The following is a 21,979-nucleotide window of genomic DNA, read 5'->3' on the forward strand; positions in this document are numbered from 1 at the left end:
TTCCACATAGAGGGGGTGTATGTTTCCTGCCAAACTGCTTGTGTCCCGCGCTTGGACTGTGATACCTCATTTCCATATGTTCACATCTTCTCTTCCTGTGGATTTTCTCTGAAATGCTTTCCCTTGCTTCTGTGTCCTGCTTCACTACCATTTGGACTCCTAGATGTCTCAGGAAGCCTTTTCATCACTCCAGTCAGGTGTAGCTCATTTTCATAACACTTGAATTGTATTTTTATTTGCTTGCCTCACCTTCCAAATCATGTATAACTCATTTAACACTTGAAGAGAAGTTTAATTTGATCACCTGTTATGTTTTACCTTTTTTGAGGGTAGGACCTTTTAAAAACAAAACAAAACAACCTAATGATTTTAATTTGAGAGAGGGAGGGAGGGTGGGGACAGAGGGAGAGAGTGAGTTGTAAGCAGTCTCCATGCAGACTCTGAGCCCCACACGGGGCTCCGTCTGATGACCCTGAGATCATGAGCATCTGACCCTTAACTAATTTGAGCCACACAGGTGCCCCCTGAGGGCAGGACCTCTCTTTTCACATCTTTATTTTTCTTAACCATGTAGTACAGTGCCTGGCACTGACAGGGGTGCAGTAAATGTATATACAATAGATGAAGACGAGTTTCAGTTGGGATCCCCTTCCCTCCGTTTAAAAGTTTTATGGAATAAATAAGCTTTCATGGGGCACCTGGGTGGCTCAGTGGGTTAAAGCCTCTGCCTTCGGCTCAGGTCATGATCTCAGGGTCCTGGGATCGAGCCCCGCATCGGGCTCTCTGCTCCGCAGGGAGCCTGCTTCCTCCTCTCTCTCTGCCTGCCTCTCTGCCTACTTGTGGTTTCTGTCTGTCAAATCAATAAAATATTTTTAAAAAAATAAGCTTTCATATTAGGGCTTGAATCCTCTGTGTGTAATGTTACTAGTATAGTGGAAAGTTGTCTTTATGAAGTGTGTCCTTAAAAGTAATATACTTGTTTTTCTCGTTTTGTTGTTCTCACCATGTGCTGGAAATTAAACCCAGAACTTGAGTCTTGGACGCTGTAGGCAGTGCATTGAAAGTACTTCCTGGAGTCGTTTGGAGCTTCAGAGCATGAGCACATTTACCTGAAGGAGAACTCTGATGATTCCTAATCCTTCTTGGTTGTCCATTTGGTTATTTAAGTGGCCGAGAAAGTCTTAAAAGTCTGTTAAGGAAGCGGAGATCAGTCATATGCAGAATCAGTTTTGAGGAACTAGATGGGTGTGCATGTAACCTGGCATCTAAAGGCAGGTTAAGAATGGGTACAGAACACGTTGAGTATCAGTGGAGGGGTTATGCTGTCCATCATGTAAGTTCTCTTGTGTTCATACACCTATAAGTTGGAAGTTGTACATGGAGTATATTCTGTTGAGAGTTGTGGATTAATTCTGTTAAATTGAAGTCTTGACTCATTCACTTCATTATTTAGCTTTAATTTCAGTTCTATGCAGTGATTGACTGTCGTGTCCAAGAAGAATTGTCACTAAAGACAATGCAAGACATTGGGGAGGGGAGGCGAACCATAAGAGACTATGGACTCTGAAAAACAACCTGAGGGTTTTGAAGGGTCAGGGATGGGAGGTTGGGGCAACCTGAGGGTTTTGAAGGGTCAGGGGTGGGAGGTTGGGGGAACAGGTGGTGGGTAATGGGGAGGGCACGTTTTGCATGGAGCACTGGGTGTTGTGCAAAAAGAATGAATACTGTTACACTGAAAAAATAAATAAAATGAAAAAAAAATAAAAAAAAAGATAATGCAAGAAACCTGCAGTGTTAGAAATCAGGAATAGTTGAAATCAAAAGGTAAACAAGTGAAATTTTAATTTTTCAATAGGATTAGATAATGCTCTCTTTCCCTCCTTTCTCATTTTGAAAAACTATTTAAATGATCCTTTGGTTGAGAGAAGAAACTGGTAGATGGGATATGTTAAAAAAAAATCTTACTTAAAACTTCATATTAAGAGCATTCACAACACATTTTAAGATGAAGTTGCTTTTGCAGGGGACAGGAAATTAAAGGGGATGTAGGATGCCAACTTTATCAGCCTGTATTGGATCTTAAAATCTAACGAGTACTTGGTGGTTAGTCAGGGAGAAAATAAACCTGATGACTGCTTTCTGAGTATAGATGAGATTTCCTATGTAGGGCAGAAGGTTTATACAGTGTTCATTCTTTTCTAGAACTAAAAGTTGTTGAATATCATAAGTCTGCCAGAATATTCCAGGTTTTCAAGAAATAAAAATTCAGGTTAAAATGACCTTCAGTCGAAACCAAACCCTTCTGGTTTGTCTGGGGTGCCTGGTGGCTCAGTTGGTTAAGCATCTGCCTTTGGCTCTGGTCATGATCCTGAGGTCCTGGGATTGAGCCCTACGTCGGGCTCCCTGCTCAGAAGGTCTTACTTGGAGGGAAATGGGACACTCACCCAGGTGGATAGGAAGTAGCTACTGTAGTAACACCTCTTTGTAACCGGGTTAATACCCATGTGTTCACTTCGAATTTCAAACTTTAATAAGCATGAAGGCTGGAGCTCTGTTTATCTGGTACTACCGGAGCCTCTTGTAAGTTTTTATCACACGAAGGAGAGAGATTGTCAGCGCATTGGTAAAATAATATGTGTGTTGGATTTCAGTTACATGTATTTTTAAAAGGCTGTTTCTTTGTAACGTATGTTGGAACCAAGTTTGACAGTCAGAAGACTAACGTTTCAGTAGAATGTTGGCCAAAGAATATGAATAAGTAGTTAATCAAAGAACGACAAATTAAGTCAGCGACCATAAGGAATGTATAACTTCTATTACTTAAATACAAAACAACATTTTTGGCAAGTCAAATTTTAAAGACTACAAAACTGTTAGTGCATCTAGGAAGAAGTGGACATTGGTAACAGAGCCTTGGTGGCTCAGATAAGCTGCTTCAAATTTTCTGAAGGTCAGTTGGTAGCAATTCCTTTAAAAATATTTGTGGCTTGTGACCCAGCATTTTAACTAGGAATTCGTGTTCTCTGCATATATCTTTTCTGTGTAAATACGTTTGTTGCATCATTATTTTAACAAAATTAGCTGCCTGGCCGATGGACTCATTAAATGTTGGTAGTATGCTTCATGAGGGGCAGGTCTTTTGCTAAGACCACAAGGGTCTGTGGCCCAAAAAGTGGAGTTTGATAGTAATTCTTTTTTTTTTTTTAAGATTTTATTTATTTATTTGACAGAGAGAGATCACAAGTAGGCAGAGAGGCAGGCAGAGAGAGAGGAGGAAGCAGGCTCCCTGCGGAGCAGAGAGCCCGAGGTGGGACTCGAGCCCAGGACCCTGAGATCATGACCTGAGCTGAAGGCAGAGGCTTAACCCACTGAGCCGCCCAGGCGCCTTTATAGTAATTCTTGCTGCAAGTTAAAAACAAAGAAAGAGAGAAAGAGAGAGAGAGAGAAAGAAAGAAAGAAAGAAAGAAAGAAAGAAAGAAAGAAAGAAAGAAACAGCCTACATAGAGATCAGAGAATTGATACAAAGCTATGCAATAGTTACAAATATTTTGCAGCTGTTAAAAATACCAGCTTTACTTAAAATACCATAAAACTGGAAATAACCCAAATGTCCTTCAGTAGGTGAGTGGTACATCCATACCAGATTTAATACTTATCGGCAATTAAAAAGGAACAAACTCTGGATGCATACAGCAGCTGGCTTTTATTTCAAGGATATGATGTGGAGTGAAAAAAGCCAATCTCTGCAGGTCATACACTGTAGGCAGCCATTCACGTTTTTGTTATCACAGAGTTAGATTAGCAGTCACCAAGGGTTAGGGCTGATGAGTTTGGGACGGGGGTGGGTGGTTGTGACTGGAAAGGGGTACTGAGAGGGAACGTTTTGTGTTGATGAAATCTGATCTTGATTGTGGTGGTTGTTACATGAATCTACACATGTGATAAGGTGACCTGAAATGGTACACATGCGTCCCAATGTCAGTTTCTGGTTTTGATGCAACCCTGTCTGGGAAATGGGGTGCGTATTATATGGGACTTCATACTGTTTTTGTAGCACTCTGTGAATCTGTAATTATTTCAAAATAAAATGTGAAGTTTTAGAAAGAATATGTAATAAAAGGAAATGTTCACAGTATTAGAATAAAAGAAGTTTCAAAGTGGTAAAGCATATGATCCCACTTTAATATTTCATATCACTTAATTTAGTATATTTACCTGGAAGTCATGAGGGATCCAAATATTCTGAGCAGTAGCGTGATGGATTCTTTGGATTCTTTTGTGTATATGTATGCTTCTCTATAATTTCTGTGGTTTAGATGAGTTGGTATCACTTCTGTAGTTTGAAAAACAGTATTCATAATAAGTTCCAAAAATCTAAATCTGGAATTTTGAAATTTAAATAACCTTTACATTGAGATTGTAGAGTTTTGTTTATATTGGTTACACCAAGTTAGCATTTAAATAGCTATTAGCTGAGATGGGAGAGTATATTTATCCTCTACTACATGTTGTGTATGTAAACTTAAAGCTGTTTTTTGCTCTTGGTATTGATGTTATGACTCCCCAGTGTTGTCCAATGTAAGTCTATACATTGCACTTTAACAATTCCTTTGGAAACTTTATCTCTAAACCTCCAAGATAGTGTTGACAATCACTCCCAAGCATGTCGCCTACTGATAGACAACGGAAGGGTCTCACTAAAAGGTTTTACTACTATTAATGACTAACCTTTTCCGCTAACAATAGCTAGCCCCTCAAGGTCCTAGAAACCTGGCATCCAAAATTCCTTAGAGACTGACACCATCCCTAATCCCCTCCACACCTTACAAGTATATAATAGAGAACTCCTGTGAACCCCAGGCAGCATCTCTTCCTGCCCACAGGTCCTGTCCCTGTGCTTTGATAAACCACCATTTTGCACTAGAGATGTCTGAAGAATTCGTTCTTGGTCGTCAGCTCCAGACCTCATCCCAGCAAACCTCACCTATGTTCTAGACGTTCATCATTTGGAGCCCAACGTGGGGCTGTGAGTCTTTACATTTGGACTCTGAGCTTTGGTGCAAAATTGGTGAGTACTTTCTCGCTTCTTCCTTTACTCTCATTTCAGGGCTTTTCAAGGAGTATGGTCTTATTGGAACACTTGCATGTCGATTGCTCAGGCTGTAATCCTCTAGCCCGTGGCTACCCCACGGGGAGGAGAACATCTGACTTTGGCTGGAAGTTAGTACCCTGGCCAGAATGGTAATAAGACTCAGAAACTTGATGCCCTCTCTTTATTCCTGCTCTTACATAAAGTTGTCTTTCTTGGGCACAGGACAGCCACCTAAGTCACCAGGAAGGACAGCGGCCAATCTTAAGACTCCCGTGTGAGGTTTCTTCCTGATTGATCTAATGTGATCCCTTCCACATGTGTGGTGTAGCCCTTCTTGCCTTTCCTTCCCTCCACTGGGAGCCGACGGGAAGCAGTACCAAATTGAATTAAAATGCAACCGAGGATCTTTTCCTAGGGAAGTTGGCTATAAGGACCACATGTGTTGGAATGTCACATAGACCATGATGGATTTCAGTCTTTACTGTTTCATGTCAGTGTCTTCTACAAACTACTTAAAGCTAAGAAATTGGGTAATTTCCCCTTGCCAAACATTTTTATGTTTCCTGTGGGTTAAAAATGGCAGGGCAGTCATACAACTTTTACAGTATGGGATGGCACAATATCCTAGTCCATTCACCAGGCACCCATCTGTAGCCTAGGATGCGATGGGGAAGAGGAGGGACGCCAGCACCCCTCCAGGGCCTTTTATAGCACGTATGCCTTCCTGGGAAGTTAGAATGGTGATCATTAGCGATGTCTTGAGGGACGCCTCTGGTCGCTTTTGACACAGGGGCGCCGCTGACATATCCTGTGTGGGATGCCACCCAGGCATCAGAGGAGATTTCGTAATGGACCTTCTTTACTTTTCTGGGAGCATGGCCTCAGTAGGCTTCCTTAGGTCCCAAGGACTCTACCGTGGGGTGCCTTTTAACCCACTGGAAATAATTTGGATTGCAAAACTTAGGAAAGGACTGAGCTCCTGTAACACTGCATGGCCTCAGTGGGATCAATCAGTTAGATGTCCTCTGCAGGAGACAGAGTGAATGATCCTAGGGTGCCTTCATTGCTCATGCATAGGCCTTCATTGCTCTACACCAGGAGCCCGACCTAAGGGCCTTTTGCAGAATGTGTTTGCCTGAACGAGTTCGCTAGTAAACTCCCTCCTGACATATTGGGTGATAATTACATAAATAAGCCTTCTAGTAAAGCCAGGTTGCAGGGCCAGTCCTAGGAAAGGGGACTCTGAATTTATGTCTCTCTGTTTCTCCTAATAAATGTGGGGATTCTCCTATACTCATTTCTCCTATACTGATGTTAATGGCTATAATTGGAGCCAACTGGGGTTAGTCTAACTCAAGACAGAGACTTCGAGGAATATTCCCAGGCAGCTGCCAGTACTCCCTTTGTTTCGGGGAAATTCCCTGTCTTCTCTGGCCCTACGTGGACTGCTGAACCCCTCCTCCCTTCCTGGTGGGAAAACATGGCTTCTGCCCCTCTGTTGGAGCTGATGAGCTCTAAAATCCTTTCTCTGCCTCCTGGAAGGACTTTGTTTCTTCTGCCTCCCCCTTCTCCTGTTTCTGCACCAGCTTGGGTGTGGCCTGCATAACTGGCCTCTAGACCATCCTTGGTGCTTCATGCACCTTCTCTCTTCACTTCCAAGGAGGAAGAAAGCACCCCCTGAACCTAACACCCCCCCCACCCACTCTAGATCTTCCCACCCGTGTCTCAGGTAAACATTCAAAGTGGAGTGGGCCCAGGTGCAACGTAAATCATGGTTTATTTAAAAAAAAAAAATTGGAAGTCACATACAACACAAAACCTACATCCGAAATGGAAAGGTCCATATCGGGTCATACTATGTACTCCCACTGCAGGAAAGCTAGAAGGACACTCTTCATGGGTCCATATATCTAGAATAAAACCCGTATGTCCTTCACAGGAACCAAGTGAGCAAATTAATGTGCTTTCTTACTCCTGTGAGCCCATAGAAGACCTCAAACTTCTCTTCAAAAAAAATGAAGGTTGTAATTCTCCTTAACAGATCTTTAACATCCTTAATCCTGTTTAGGCATGTGCTTTAAAAGGTTTTATCAAACTTCCCCAAGATCTAAATCTGGAACAAAGTCTTGATTTTCTTGTAAAATGAGTTTTTATCTTCACGGAGATTCATATAAAGGACTTTCAGGACAAATACAGGTATTCAATATATTAAACTAAAATGGGTAAGAATTTCCAGAACTAACTAAAGCTGCATTCAGACTAAACCAGAATTCATAACATGGGTCTAAATGAACTAAAAGCTTATAGTGTTGTAGCTGTTATTTTACACATTGCTGGTTCTCTAATGTTAGCTCTTCCAGACTAAGGACACTTTTTTCTTAAGATGTCCGTGAGTTACAGAAATGTAAATATATTTATGTGTAAATAAAGCATTCAACTTTTCTATCTGAGCCCTCAAACTCAAAAGGTCTCAGTAAGAATTCTTTCCTCCATGGCAATCGATCATTTGCATAAGTTCGATAAGAATCTGTTCTCCTTTAACAGGACACCATTGGAAACATGGGTTATTTTACCAAGGCTTTGACTGGAATGTCCTATTTGAGAAAGACAGAAAGAACGACTCAGATATGACCAGACAGCTTTAAAGAACTAAGGTTGCCTTTTTGAAACCTGGAGCCATAAAGCCCCTTGGAACTGTTGGCCCGATACCTTGCTTACAGAGTTCCCAGCAGCCTCACCAGGTGAGTAAAGAATGTCACTTCCTGGCAGGTGCTGGAACCTCGGGATACTTTGGGAACCTCAGGAAGAGGAATTCACCCAAATGGACAGGTATTGCAGGCATGTGTGATGGCAAGTACGGGGCTTGGTTTCTGGCCTGGAGAGGCTAATAAGGTTCAACCTAGAGATTCCTTATAAGAAGTTCCAGCAAAGCAGATTCTAAAAGATCTATATGATCACTCACTGTTCTTGCTGAGCTTATGTAAATAATTAGGCCATGTTTGTTTAAAATGGACTTGTTTTCAAATAAACGAGTCCTGATTTGGCTATCTCTGACAATGAGGGTTATTTTAGAGAGAAAAATTACATCGTAATAACACACCTTTATGGATGTTAAATTCTAGATTGGATTGTCTCTACATGTTTGTTTACCTAAGCTAGACAATTTGAGGTGAACTTCAGAAAGGTTGCACAGTAGCTCATTTAGCTGATCTTCTTGCATTTTTATTCTGTGGGGATAATAACAAGAGCCCATGGCACATGATTCAACAACTGAAAAACAGAATTGATTCCCCAACAATTGTCTAACTTAACTATCACCTTCTCTATAGAGCATAACTGTTCAGCGGCTATTGGTCTTGCTTCCTCTGTTTGGCCAGATTTAAGATGCCCCTGTTTAAAATACAAATGATAGTTGGTTTAGTGGTGACAATAGTTTTCATGAAAAGAATAAGAAAAGCTAGGTGTGGCATAGTGCTCACTATCACTTTGTAATTGCGAAAGCCTTAAAAAGTTAAATATTTGCTGCATTCAGCCTGGCATCCACAATCCTCTGGAAAGGTAGAAAAAAACTAATCATACTTTAAAAAGTCTTCGTACTAAGCTTAGTCTAGTAACCCAGGAAAATTGAGTTACTTTCCTACCAATGGGACTTCGCAGGATGAGAACTTCTCCAAAAGAACCTCTAGGACTCAGCTCTTGTGAGTTATTACATAATAGTATTATATAATAATAATTATTATAATAATTATTTATGTAGTAATGAGTTATAATATATATTATATTATATTTATTTCTGTAGATCTGTTATTAGATGAAGATTCTAATGCCTTTTTAAATTACTCACTAGAGACTGGTTTAACTTATAAGTTACTCAATGAACATACTAATCATATACTCCCCAAACCTGATTTAACTGTAGCTGCAAGCCCACCCATGTAAATCCCGGAGACATGGTTTATTAAAAAAAAAAAAAAAATTGGAAGTCCCGTACAACAGAAAACGTATATCCAAAATGGAAAGGTCCATATCGGGTCATACTATGTACTCCCATTGTGGGAAAGCTAGCAGGACACTCTTCATGGGTCCATATATCTAGAATAAAACCTGTACCTCCTTCACAGGAACCCAGTGAACAAATTAATGTGCTTCTTCCTGTGAGCCCATAGAAGATCTCAAACTTCTCTTCAAACAGAAATGAAGGTTTTAATTCTCTTTGTCTTCCTTTCACCTATCTTAACTGATAGTTCCTTTCTGCAGTGGGCATAGCATAATGCTGAACCACGTAATCAAACAGCTTGTTGAATATGTGGAATTTGGCCTATGTCAAGTACGTCTGGGTTGCCCTGGTGGGTTTCCCCTTTAGCGGCACTGATTGGCATTCTCTGCAGGATTATCTTTCAGATATAATATATGGAGACAGTATGTACCAGGATAAATCTATCACTAATCAAGATGTTTCTTCCTGGCCCAGGCTCAGTGAAACATGGAGTTCACCAGGACATGACCAAACTTTTTCATACTCTCAAACTATTAAAGTCCTAACTGACCATACAAGCCCACAAATTAATACCCAGCAACTAGGACCTAAGCTACAAAACCCTCCTTATCACTATACCAACGATGGCATATATCAAATTTGGGATACATATTTGTGGCTCATACCCACTATCGGACAGCTCAGTCAAAAGGCTGTTTTATTCTGGGAACAAAGAAATCATACATATGATACTTGGGCAAATAACACACGACATCTAGGATGGCTATCATTAGAAATGTGTTCCCAAAGAATAGTACTCCATCCTACTGACTGGTTTGCTTCTGATTGGGTCAGGCAGCCTGGCATGAGATGGCCAGCTCCAAATGGAACCCACTGGATATGTGGAACTAACCTGGCTTCCTCCAGGGTGGATAGGTCGCTGCACCTTTGGATTTGCCGGGATTCATGGGCGCAGTACTAAAGTCATCACTACTCCAGCTAATCAACCAGTTTAAAGCAAAGATGGACATGATCTGTTTTAAATGGTTTGATCACTGCACATCCATAATTGCTCCATCTGTGGGACTAGAGGATGTCATTTGGCATGTAGAAGCCCTTAATAAATATACTGCAAAAGCACTCAGTGATTCACTAAATAGCATCTCCTTCCTTAATAGCGAAGTCTCACAGATGCGCAAGGCAGTCCTACAAAATAGGATTGCCTTAGATGTCCTGACAGCAGCACAGGATGGCACATGTGCCATCATCAAAGCAGAATGTTGTGTGTACATCCCAGAATATCACCGAAATGTCACAGGACTAATAAAAGATAAGAATACCCAGATTGAGGCTCTACAGCATCCTTCTCTCTCTCTCTCTCTCTCTTTCTCTCTCAGTGACTGGTTAAGTTCCTGGTTTAAAGGAGGACTATGGCCAACAATTAAAAATCTCCTTTTTGGACTTCTCATTCTTACGGCCTTAGTAATCTTAATGTGTTGCCTTGTTCAGTGTTTCTCTACTTGGTGCCGTGATTCCATTGCTGCAATGACTTCACGAGGACAGATGATCCTTACCCCGCACAGAGACACTTCTTCACTGTCAGCGCTGGATTCAGCTGCCTCCCTCTTTTGTAACTCCCCTACGAATTCTTCAACTGATCAATGTTGACCCGAGTAGGTAGGGACAACTCTACGCCCCTATTCAGCAGGAAGAAGTTACAGAAGATGAGACCTTCCCCCTTCAGCTACCATAAAGATTTAAGGGTCAACATTGTTCAGGGGGGGAATGATGTGGGAAACAGAGGCAGAAGAAAAATTATTAAATTTCCTTACCTCCTGACAAGCCCTTAAAACCGGTAGAGTGACTCTCCTCTAGGGACTCAACTACCCCCACCTTAAGGTTTTGCGAAGGGCAAAGGGCAATCCTAGCCTGACTGACCCTGTACCCCCGACCAGGATCCTGTAAGTCTACTTTAACAATTCCTTCGGAAACTTTATCTCTAATCTTCCAAGATAGCGTTGACAGTCATTCCCAGGCATATGGCCCACTGGTAGACATCTAAAGGGTCTCAGAAAAAGGTTTTATTACTGGTAATGAATAACCTTTTCCCCAAAACAATAGCTAGCCCCTCAAGGTCCTAGAAACCTTGCTTCCAAAATTCCTTAGAGACTGACACCATCCCTAACTTATCCCCTCCCCAACTTATAAGCATATAATAGATCACTCCTGACAACCTCAGGACAGCATCTCTTCCTGCCCACGGGTCCTGTCCCCATGCTTTAATAAAGCACCATTTTGCATCCAAGATGTCTCAAGAATTCTTTCTCGGTCAATGGCTCTGGACCTCACCCCACCGAACCTCACCTATGTTCTGGAACTTCATCGATACTATGATGTGGTCTGCATTTTACAGTTACAGCACAACTAAGTTCAGACTAGCCACCTTTCAAGTGCTCAGTAGCCCCATGTGTTGACCATATTGGAGAGCAGTAGTTGGAGCTGAGAGCCAAGGTGTTGGTGTCAGACCCCAGTTTGAGTAACAGCAGCCCTGTCATTTGCTAACCTGGTGACCTTGGGCAGGTGACCTAACCTTGTGCTGTAGTGTTTCATTTGTGAACAGTCACTTCTCCATAGGGGTATTCTAAGGTTTCAGTGAGAGAATGTTTGAAGGAACTTGGCACAGGACCTAACACAGAATACATAGTTAAGAGTAATAAAGCTGTTGGTGGTTTGGATTGGATTGGATTGAATGACTCATCATTCACAAGGCACAACTTATTTCTTAATGATATTACTACTGAAAATTACGTAAGTAGTCCATGAGATAGTATTTGTTTCCAGAATGGAACTTTTGGGACCTGGGTTTTAAATAAGGATGCAATAAAGGCACACATATTTGAGCACTCGTGTGCAGTGTATTGCACCAGGCACATGAGCATGTAGACTGTAAGTCTTCAGAGGATATTCTCAAATACTGTGTATTTGTATAGCACTTTCCATCAACCATACCAGTTTTTTGTTGTTGTTTTTTTTTTCCAGTGTAACACTCAAAGCAATCCTGATACAGAGTTGGTTTTCCAACTTTCATACCTGAGGAAGTTTACACTCATAAAAGTGAAGTAACCTAGTTGATTTCATACCCAGTTAGTAGGATAGAAGAAATAGAAAGGTGACATAATTAAATGGACAAATTAATATGGAACCAAAGTGTTTTAACTGCATTCTCTTAACTTCTTTCCTTCCTTCTTCACTGTCTCAAGGGAGAACACTTTTCCAGGGCCATTTAAATTACATAAGGGCAATAATAGAGTGCCTACTTTGTTTAGAATTATGCTGAGATTATTATTTCTTACTAGGTATTCATATCGTCTCTGATGAAAAAGGTTAACATAAGCCTATTAGGTTAAGCAATTTAGTTTGCTTGTTGTGTTTTTCTCTCTATAATGTTGAGTTTTTCTCACTCTGTCTCTTGATGAAATAAACTCCTGAAAATGGGTGGAGAATATGCATTATAATACTGTTGACTGTCCTCAAATCACCTTTGAAGTACTGTTTATCACTAGACTCACTCAGAAAATTACATAATTCTTTGAAAGAACATGGCATGGCATCATGAAAATCAGTAGTCAGAGTCAGCAGTGAGTTTGTGAATGACTGACTCTGCCAAGGCAGTGGTGTCTGGACAGGGTCGGATGGAGCACGTATAATTAGGCCTTTGGCCTCTGTGTTCTAATTGTGTTGATTCTGCTTTCCAGTATATGCATTGCTGTCTTTGTTTTTGGGGTTTTTTTCCTCCATTAAGAAAATTGAGGGAGTCACAAGTCTTGAAATTTGTTGTTGAGTACTCTGGAACCAAATGTATGACAGTGAACTCATCGTGACCTGTACTTTTGGTGTACATCATTGACGTTTCTTTATAAGAGGGGAGATTGCATTTTGGTGCTCAAGACAGGAGTGATAATTGGGGGAGGTAGGTAGGTAAAGTGTTCCTTGCCCCTTTCTCTGCCTCCCCCGGCCCCCAGCCTCCTTGTTCTGTGCCTCTTCTTGTCTACTGGACCTGTAAATGTACTAAGAATGCCTCAGCATTCTTTATGAAGAACTCATTTCTGATTTTGTTGAATCTTAGCAACATGAAAATCTGCAATTAGAGTTGTTTTTTTTTTCTTTATTGAAGGGTTGCGAGGATTGTGGAATGTGGCTGTCCAGACTAACTGAAATTCAGTGTAATGATGTTTCATAGATTTTTGGTTTTTTCTCAGTGCTTTAGGGTGTCTAAAAGTACAGTATACACAGTGTCCGTTTACTGCAATTACGTTGAGGATAAAAGGTTTAAAAATACACTGAAGGATATTATGTATGTGTAGACATATATGCAGGGTTGGGATTTTATTTTTTTAAATTTTTATTTATTATTTTTTATAAACATATAATGTATTTTTATCCCCAGGGGTACAGGTCTGTGAATCACCAGGTTTACACACTTCACAGCACTCACCATAGCACACACTCTCCCCAATGTCCATAACCGCACTCCCGGTCTCCCAACCCCCCGACCCCCCGGCAACCCTCAGTTTGTTTTGTGAGATTAAGAGTCACTTATGGTTTGTCTCCCTCCCAATCCCATCTTCTTTCATTTATTCTTCTCCTATCCCCCTAACCCCCCATGTGGCATCTCCACATCCTCATATCAGGGAGATCATATGATAGTTGTCTTTCTCCGATTGACTTATTTCACTAAGCGTGATACCCTCTAGTTCCATCCACATTGTCGCAAATGGCAAGGTTTCATTTCTTTTGATGGCTGCATAGTATTCCATTGTGTATATATATCACATCTTCTTTATCCATTCATCTGTTGATGGACATCTAGTTTCTTTCCACAGTTTTGCTATTGTGGACATTGTGGCTATAAACATTCGGGTGCATGTTTGTATCTTTAGGGTAAATACCCAGTAGTGCAATTGCTGGGTCATAGGGTAGTTCTATTTTCAACATTTTGAGGAACATCCGTGCTGTTTTCCAGAGTGGTTGCACCAGCCTGCATTCCTACCAATAGTGTAGGAGGGTTCCCGTTTCTCCGCATCCTCGCCAGCATATGTCATTTCCTGACTTGTTAATTTTAGCCATTCTGACTGGTGTGAGAGGGTTGGGATTTTAAATCGTGGGTTGCAGTTAATTGAGGTTCCCTGAAATCCATGGAACTGGATGATTTCTTGGTTCCTCCAGTTATGCTGTGGTTTATGTCAGTTTTGGCAGTTTCAAATGTAGTAATGAAATATCACGATGCCAAATGACTTGTCTAAAGTTTATTGAAAATAATTTATTGGTTATGTCTCACTCCTCCACCCTCAGGATATGTCAGTAGATACTTACACATTTCTGAATCTCTGAATAGGAAGATTTTATCTGTTAAAATTTTTTGGCAAGCGTATGTGTAGTCGTGGGATGCCGGGTGGCTCAGTCGGTTAAGCGGTTGCCTTCCGCTCAGGTCATGATCCCAGAGTGCTAGGATCGAGTTCCTCATGGGGCTCCTTGCTAGGCAGGGAGCCTGCTTCTTTCTCTCCCTCTGCCTGCCACCCTGCCTGCTTATGCTCTCTCTCTCTGTCGAATAAATAATGTCTTTTTAAAAAACTATGTGTAATTGAAATTTCCTTAATTAAGGTATGATTAAGGTTTTTATTTTGAAATCCTTCACTAATAATCTTTCATTTATGGACTTAAAAATATTTGTTCTTCTCTTTCCCAGTCTAAGAACTTAAACTCATCACAGACTGACCAGATGACTAGATTCAGTTATCCTCCTATTTACAGATCTTTAAGATAAGAGTTTTCTGTCAAAGCACCTGGTGTGGGAGGAGTATTAACTACAGAATGGTGTACTACAGCCATAGGGGTCATCATAGTCTTGTTATTTAAAAGAAAGACTCAGTGCTTCTTTTTTTCTTTTTTTGGAAAGTGTATTTCTGAAATAGTTAATACTGTGTTATGCCCCAAGGTAAAGTTTCGTTCTATTTGAACAGGTGCACATTTGCACCTCTTCATGCTTAGTATTTATTTGAAGGGCCTTTCCTGAGCAAATTCCCTAGGGAAATGCCCTATTTAGGGTCTGGTGAGGGGCGTGGGGGTTTGGGGGTGTCTCAAGCGGGAGGTGGCGTCCTTGAGTAGGGCTTTGGGGAACCTTTAGTTGTGCCACACCCTTTGGGCACAGTTCTCTCCTGCCTCAGAGACCTGGGAAGGGGCTTAGGACTGGGGTATCTGCAGGAGGCCAGGACTTTAGCAGAGGCTGCTCCAAAGCTCCTGGTGGCAGAAGAGCAGAAGGGAACAGGGGAACCCGGGCCATAAGAAAGAGGCCTGCTGTCTCCCAGGGCACTCCAAGCCTGGAGGCATAGCAAACAGTGCTGGTAGTTGTAAACCCCAGTGCAGCTGCAAGTTCTGCAAATTGCCTGGAACTGCTTCCCTGGGGGCGGCTTCTGGGCAGGGTCCCCAAGACAGCCCCTGGGCGTCATGCAGGGTCCTGAGCCCATCGCGGCTTGCCAGGCTGGCATGCTCCACCTCTCTGGGCCGCCAGGTCACCAGCAGGGCCCCGTGCCCCCAGGGAGCACACCCTTCCTGGCCCACAGGGTACGGACAGCCTGGCCCAAATCCTCCACCCCAGGCAAGGCCCTGCTCTTCCCCCCCTTCCACCCCCTCCCCTGGCGCCCTGCCCCGCCCCTCCTTAGTCCCTTCCCAGAGGCAGCACAGTGGGGAATGGTGTACTCTGGATACTGGCAGCTGCGGAGGCACAAGTGGCAGGGTGGCAGCTGGAGCTTGAGGCCCAGCAGCTGAGGTCTGGATGAGGTAGGGCTTTGGAAGGGTGCGGGGAAGGGCAGAGGGTGTTTCTCCTGGGAGCGGTGTTGGTTTCGGCTTTGGGGGGGGGTGGCGGGTGGGGATAGAGCCCATCCAACACTATGGGCATCAGGAAGAGCCAGACTAGGTACCTGCTTGGAGCTGAGTGGGTGGAAGGGGAAGAAGGGCTGGGGGCGGGGGAGGGGCGGCGAGGACTATGCCCCCGAGCCACCCGGGGCTTGGGGGAGGCACAGGCTGCTAAGATGGGGATCCCGGGGCGGTGTGAGGGGGCTGGCAGCAGTGGCGGCGGTGGGCAGAGTTGCTCCCGCTTGGGGAAGGCGGGTGTGTGCGCAGCAGCCCTGCCACCTCCTGCTCAGTGGCCTGCTGCTGCCACAACTAGTCGCAGGCTGAGGGAGATTTAACCAGGTAGGGAGGGAGTGCGCGACCTGGGAGGGGAGAGGGAAGGAGCCTACCCACTCCCCACCAGGGGCCTCGGGCTGCCCCTGCTCACCCCCTCCAGATCCAGCCCACAGCTCCCCTGCAGGCCCCCTAGCATGATGCTCAATTCCACAAGTCTGCCAGCTTACTGCACCCGCGGCGGTCTTTCCTGGGGCGCCGCCATCGCCGCCCCCTTTGCGAGGCAGCATGGTCCTGGCCAGAGGTTGCGGGGTGCCCTTGGGGGCGCCCGGTGCCTTCCCTGGTCGCCGTTTTGGTCCCGGAAAGGGTGGGTGATAAGAGCTTTCTGTCAAAACACCTGCTGTGGAAGGTGTATTAACTACAGAATCCTGTACTACAGCCCTAGGGGTCGTCATAGTCTTTGCTGTTTAATTAAAAGACAGACTCAGTGCTTCTCTTTTTCTTTTCTGGAAAGTGCATGACTGAAATAGCTAATACTGTGTCATGCCCCAAGGTAAAGTTTGGTTCTATTAGAACAGGTGTTCGCTTGCACTTTTTCATGCTTAGTATTTATGGAACGGCCATTATTGAGGGAGGAATTGGAACAACAGACCTAGAAACAGCTTTATTGGATAACAGGAAGAAGAGTGGAAAACCTCATCAAGTCTTCCTCAGTAACCTGCACTCACCCTAATAGGCATGCTGATAAGGGCCACCACGTAACCTGCATTTAATAAATAGGCACTTTATTAAGCCGATTTCATGGATTGTCTCATTTAATCCCTTTAAGGGTATGATACTTCTCTGCATTTTACAGATAATGAAATGAGCCTTAGAGTTTCCATTCCCAGCTGGGTTTCTGTTGCACCGTTGTACTTGACTCAGATCGTTTCCAACTTCACATTCCTATTGTTTTTAATAAGCTTTTTTTCTGAAAACGGTATTACCATCTCTACGGCTAGCAGTCTGTACCCATCATTAGACACCAACTGTAGCAGTCAGATGCCAAATTCTGTTGTTTTATTCCTCCTGTATTTCTGTCACTACACCTTAATTTAGGTCCTCATTCTTTAATTTTTCAGTTCAGTGTGCACTTCATTAATTGCAAATCTCTACAGTACAGACCTGCACCCTGACCCTTGGAGTAGCTTTGCTCGGCCAGGTGTTTAATGATCTCTCTAGAAAACACATAGATAGTGTAGCTTGTCTGCCTAGATTGCTTGGTTGCTGCCTGATTGCCTGAGGAGGTATTGCCTTGTTTCCTTAAAGGACCTGCGAGGCCCCGTCATGGTCTGGCTCTGTCCTACCTACCAGCTCATCTTTGCCACTTCTTACCATGGTCAAACTTGTGTTCCTCAGCATGTTCTCTCATGTCACTGGGTCGCCTGAAGACTTTCCACCTCTTAGTTTTACTTGGTAAAAGCCACCTTCAGATGTAAGACCCAGCTCATGTAAACTCTTTTGGGAAACCTCTCGATTCTTTTTTTCTGTGGTCATTGAAGAACTTTGTGCATTTCATTTTGTAGTAAATTTCCTTTTTACATTTTTGTCCCAGATTTATTTTATTATTATTATTTTTTTAAGATTTTATTTATTTGACAGACAGAGATCACAAGTAGGCAGAGGCAGGCAGAGAGGAGGAGGAAGCAGGCTCCCTGCTGAGCAGAGAGTCTGATGCAGGGCTGGATCCCAGGACTCTGGGATCATGACCTGAGCTGAAGGCAGAGGCTTTAACCCACTGAGCCACCCAGGCGCCCCTGTCCCAGATTTAAATTTGAAGCCCCCATGGCCAAGGATAGTGCCACTGACACACTGTTAAATCTTCAGAGGCAAGGTCTTAATGTGCTACAGCTTCTGTACTCTTAGGTGTAACTTTTAAAGGGTAATCCATTCTCCCAATCTCTAATTTTAAAGTGTTTCCTTTTTTTTTTTTTAAGATTTTATTTATTTATTTGACAGAGAGAGATCACAAGTAGGCAGAGAGGCAGGCAGAGAGAGAGGAGGAAGCAGGTTCCCCGCAGAGCAGAGAGCCTCATGTGGGGCTCGATCCCAGGACCCTGAGACCATGACCTGAGCCGAAGGCAGCGGCTTAATCCACTGAGCCACCCAGGCGCCCCTTAAAGTGTTTCCTTTTTAAAACAATGTCCTGTATTGGTCAGTTTTTTTTTCTGCAAATAGAGTATGTGTATTAAAACTTTTAAAAACCACTTGGTGAATGGCTTGGAAATACTGCCAATATTCGTTTACTTCCTCTTTTTAGTTTTTAATTTTACACTTTGTATAGCCTCTCTTTTTAAAAGATTTATTTATTTATTTATTTATTTGACACAGAGAATGACAGTGAGAGAAGGGATACAAGCAAAGAGAGTGGGAGAGGAAGAAGCAGCCTTCCTGCCAACCAGGGAGCCCTGTGTAAGGCTCGATCCCAGGACCCTGGGATCAAGACCTGAGCGAAAGGCAGAGGCTGAAGGACTGGGCCACCCAGGTACCCCTCTTTGCATAGTCTCTCACTTCGTTTTTTTGTTTGTTCTTAATTAATTTATTTGTCAGAGAGAGAGCACACAAGCAGGCAGAGTTGCAGGCAGAGGGAGAAGTAGGCTCCCCACGGAGCAAGGAGTTCCATGCAGGATTCCTTTCCAGGACCTTGAGATCATGACCTGAGCCCAAGACAGTGGCTTACCTGACTGACCCAGGCGAGGGGGGTGGGGGGAGGATCCCTTTGCATAGTCTCTTAACATTAGCTCCCTCTATTAGGCCCTTTCAAGTTCATACCTGATCCTCTGCTCACAGCTGAGGCAACAATTTATTGCAAAATAGAAGTCTTCTCAACCAGTGTCTGTTTTAAAAAGGGTCACCTCAGGAGAACTAGAAAATGCCTTTCTCTGACATTCCATTTTGTTCTGTGCTTGCTGGCTTCAGGTTTTAGAAACAGAGCTATCTGGAAACAGTTGGTAGAACAGTGACTAGACTGGTGTCTAGATACAGCATGACTTAAGGAGGAAAAGAATTCCAGTTGACAAGATCATGAAGTCTGTGTTTTTCTTGGAAATTTACAGCTGAATAGGACTCCGGATGACTGGGCTTCCCTGACTTAGCAAGGGATTTTCAAGAGGTGGGCTGGACAATCTTTTGAACTATTAGTAATTTAGATACTGGTATTTTATCTGTTATTTTTCAGGATTGAAGTCCTAGGTGATCTTTCCCTTTCAGTTGATACCATTTTATAAATGAAGCCTCTTAGATTGTCTATTTTATCTTCTTTTTTTCTTTGGATTTCATTTGTTTATTTGACAGAGAATGCCTGTGTGCCTGGAATTGAGCAAGCACACACCAGGTGTGTGGGGCTCCTCACCCAACAGGTAGTCCGATGTGGGGCTCAATTCCAGAACCCTGGGATCATGACCTAGACCAAAGGGATATGCTTAACCAACTGAGCCATCCAGGTGCCCCTGTATATCAGTATTTCCAAAAGTCATTGATGTAATAATGAATTTCATGAGAGAGGATACGTCTGATGAGTTGGAATGTTCTGGTCAATAAGAATTTGTGACATTTTAAATTTGGTAACTCTTAATAAGCATTTCATTAATGGAACACAAACTTTGAGAATCTATCAATTCTCAGTGAAAAGAGAGACTAATGCTGAACTGCAAGTTGGCTTCTGAAGAGATTTTCATGCAACCTTCCAAAATCCATACCTAGTTGTAAAAACATTTGCAAACAGGAAATGTCCTAATCAGACATGAGTAAATTTAGTACACAGCAGCATGTTGATCCCTAACTGGGGAACTTTTGCTAAATTTAGTGTTGGGCTTAATCGTGTTTGTTAAATCAGCTAGTGGTAACTTGAATCATTGTGATTCTCTTGTGGTTTTGAAAGGTGTATTTTCAGAATTAATTTTATTCAGAACATGCTCAGAAGATTGTAGAAGGATATTTGCTTTGTTCTTCTCAGTGACCAGTATAATCTTTACTTTTCAGTTTCGTTTTGCAAGCCCCAGAAGCTTGCTTTGTTTCCAGTTCATTGATTTTTGTCAAGTAAATAGGTCAGTAGGCCTAATTATTTTTTCCTATTCGTCCGTCCTTTATCCAGGCCCTCTAGTTTTATATGAAATACTGTTTTCGAAATGAGGGTTGTATTTGTAACTCTTTACTTTCTCAAGTGTCTTCTCTATACCATGAAATTTAAATTTGCTTTAGTTTTCTCCAAAGTTTTAGTAATAGTATATTGAAGTGGTGGAAAAACTTTGAAATTCTAACATAATGACAGATATATCTGGACTATTTTTGTGTCATTTTAACTTTTCTAACTCCAGTGCAAACAAATCAAATTTTTGAGGAAAGAGGTGTGAGCTAAACTGATAACTTGGCGTTCATGGGTGGTATCTGCTACTTAGTCTTTCATCGTCAAAAACTCTCTTACCTTTATGCAATTGAGCAAATCTATGTAGATTATAAAAAGTAAGCGACAGAATGTGGTTTCATTGTATTTTTTTTTAATTTATTTTCTTTCCATTAAAGAACAGGCTTTTGGGCTGATGGATTGTCCTTTTGAGTAAGAACATTTGTAGTTAGCAGATAAATCAGACTTTTTCTATAGGTCCGTTCTGGAGGATTATAATTTGACCTTCAGTTTGGCAGATATTTGTATTAACTTGTGGAATACTGTTTATTGTATATGAATGAGCACGTTTTTAAGTCTTGCCACTTTAGAATCAAGAAAGCAATCTTGGGGCGCCTGGGTGGCTCAGGGGGTTAAAGCCTCTGCCTTCCACTCAGGTCATGATCCTAGGGTCCTGTGATCCAGCACTGCATGTGGCTCTCTGCTTGGCGGGAAGCCTGCTTCCTCCTCTCTCTCTGCTTCTCTGCCTGCTTGTGATCTCTGTCAGATGAATAAATAAAAAAATCTTATAAAAAAAGATTTTACTCTGCTCTAGGGGATATAAGAGCACAGTGATATGCAAATTACATAAAGTTGTAAAGCAGTTAGATCTATGAAATCTTCCAGCCATCCGGAAAACCGCTTTATGCCTTGGTGAAACCATGATGGTACAGATTGTTTCTGAAAAGATGCATGTTACAATTTATGGGGTGTGTTTTGTGTGTGTGTGTGTGTGTGTGTGTGTGTGTGTGTAATGGTAATTATGACATTGATCCTAAATTTACAGCTAAAACGTTAGGCTCTGTTGCCAATTAAAATTACTAGGAATGAAGATAAAGCATTTTGAAAATACTTAAAAGCTAGTGAGAAAATACTTTGCTGTACCAAAAAGTGATGTATTTGTAACATTTCTAGAGTACATTTTCAAAGAGAACTGCACGACTAGAATTGATTTCCTAATTATAAAAATGAACAGTAAAACATGTAGATTAATTTATGCAGTAATGCATCATTTCTCTATTTCTGTATTACTTAATCCTCTCAAAAAACTAAAGTATTGTAATCAGGAGAAAAAAAACATCTTGTTATCAGGGTTTAATTCCTTCTAGCTTTATTAAAACGTAATTGGCCTCTAAGATACTCACATTGAAAGAATAACCTGGAAAACCAACCACCACAGAGAAGAGAATTGTCATATTTGTCACCCCCCCAAATTTTTCTCTTGCCCTTTGTTAATTCCTCCTACCCTTTTCTATCCCCAGTCAACCACTGATCTGCTTTCTGTGACTACAGATTAGTTTGCATTTTC

The sequence above is a fragment of the Meles meles genome, unplaced genomic scaffold (genome assembly GCF_922984935.1).
Source record: "Meles meles unplaced genomic scaffold, mMelMel3.1 paternal haplotype, whole genome shotgun sequence".
In the NCBI taxonomy this organism is placed as follows: domain Eukaryota; kingdom Metazoa; phylum Chordata; class Mammalia; order Carnivora; family Mustelidae; genus Meles; species Meles meles.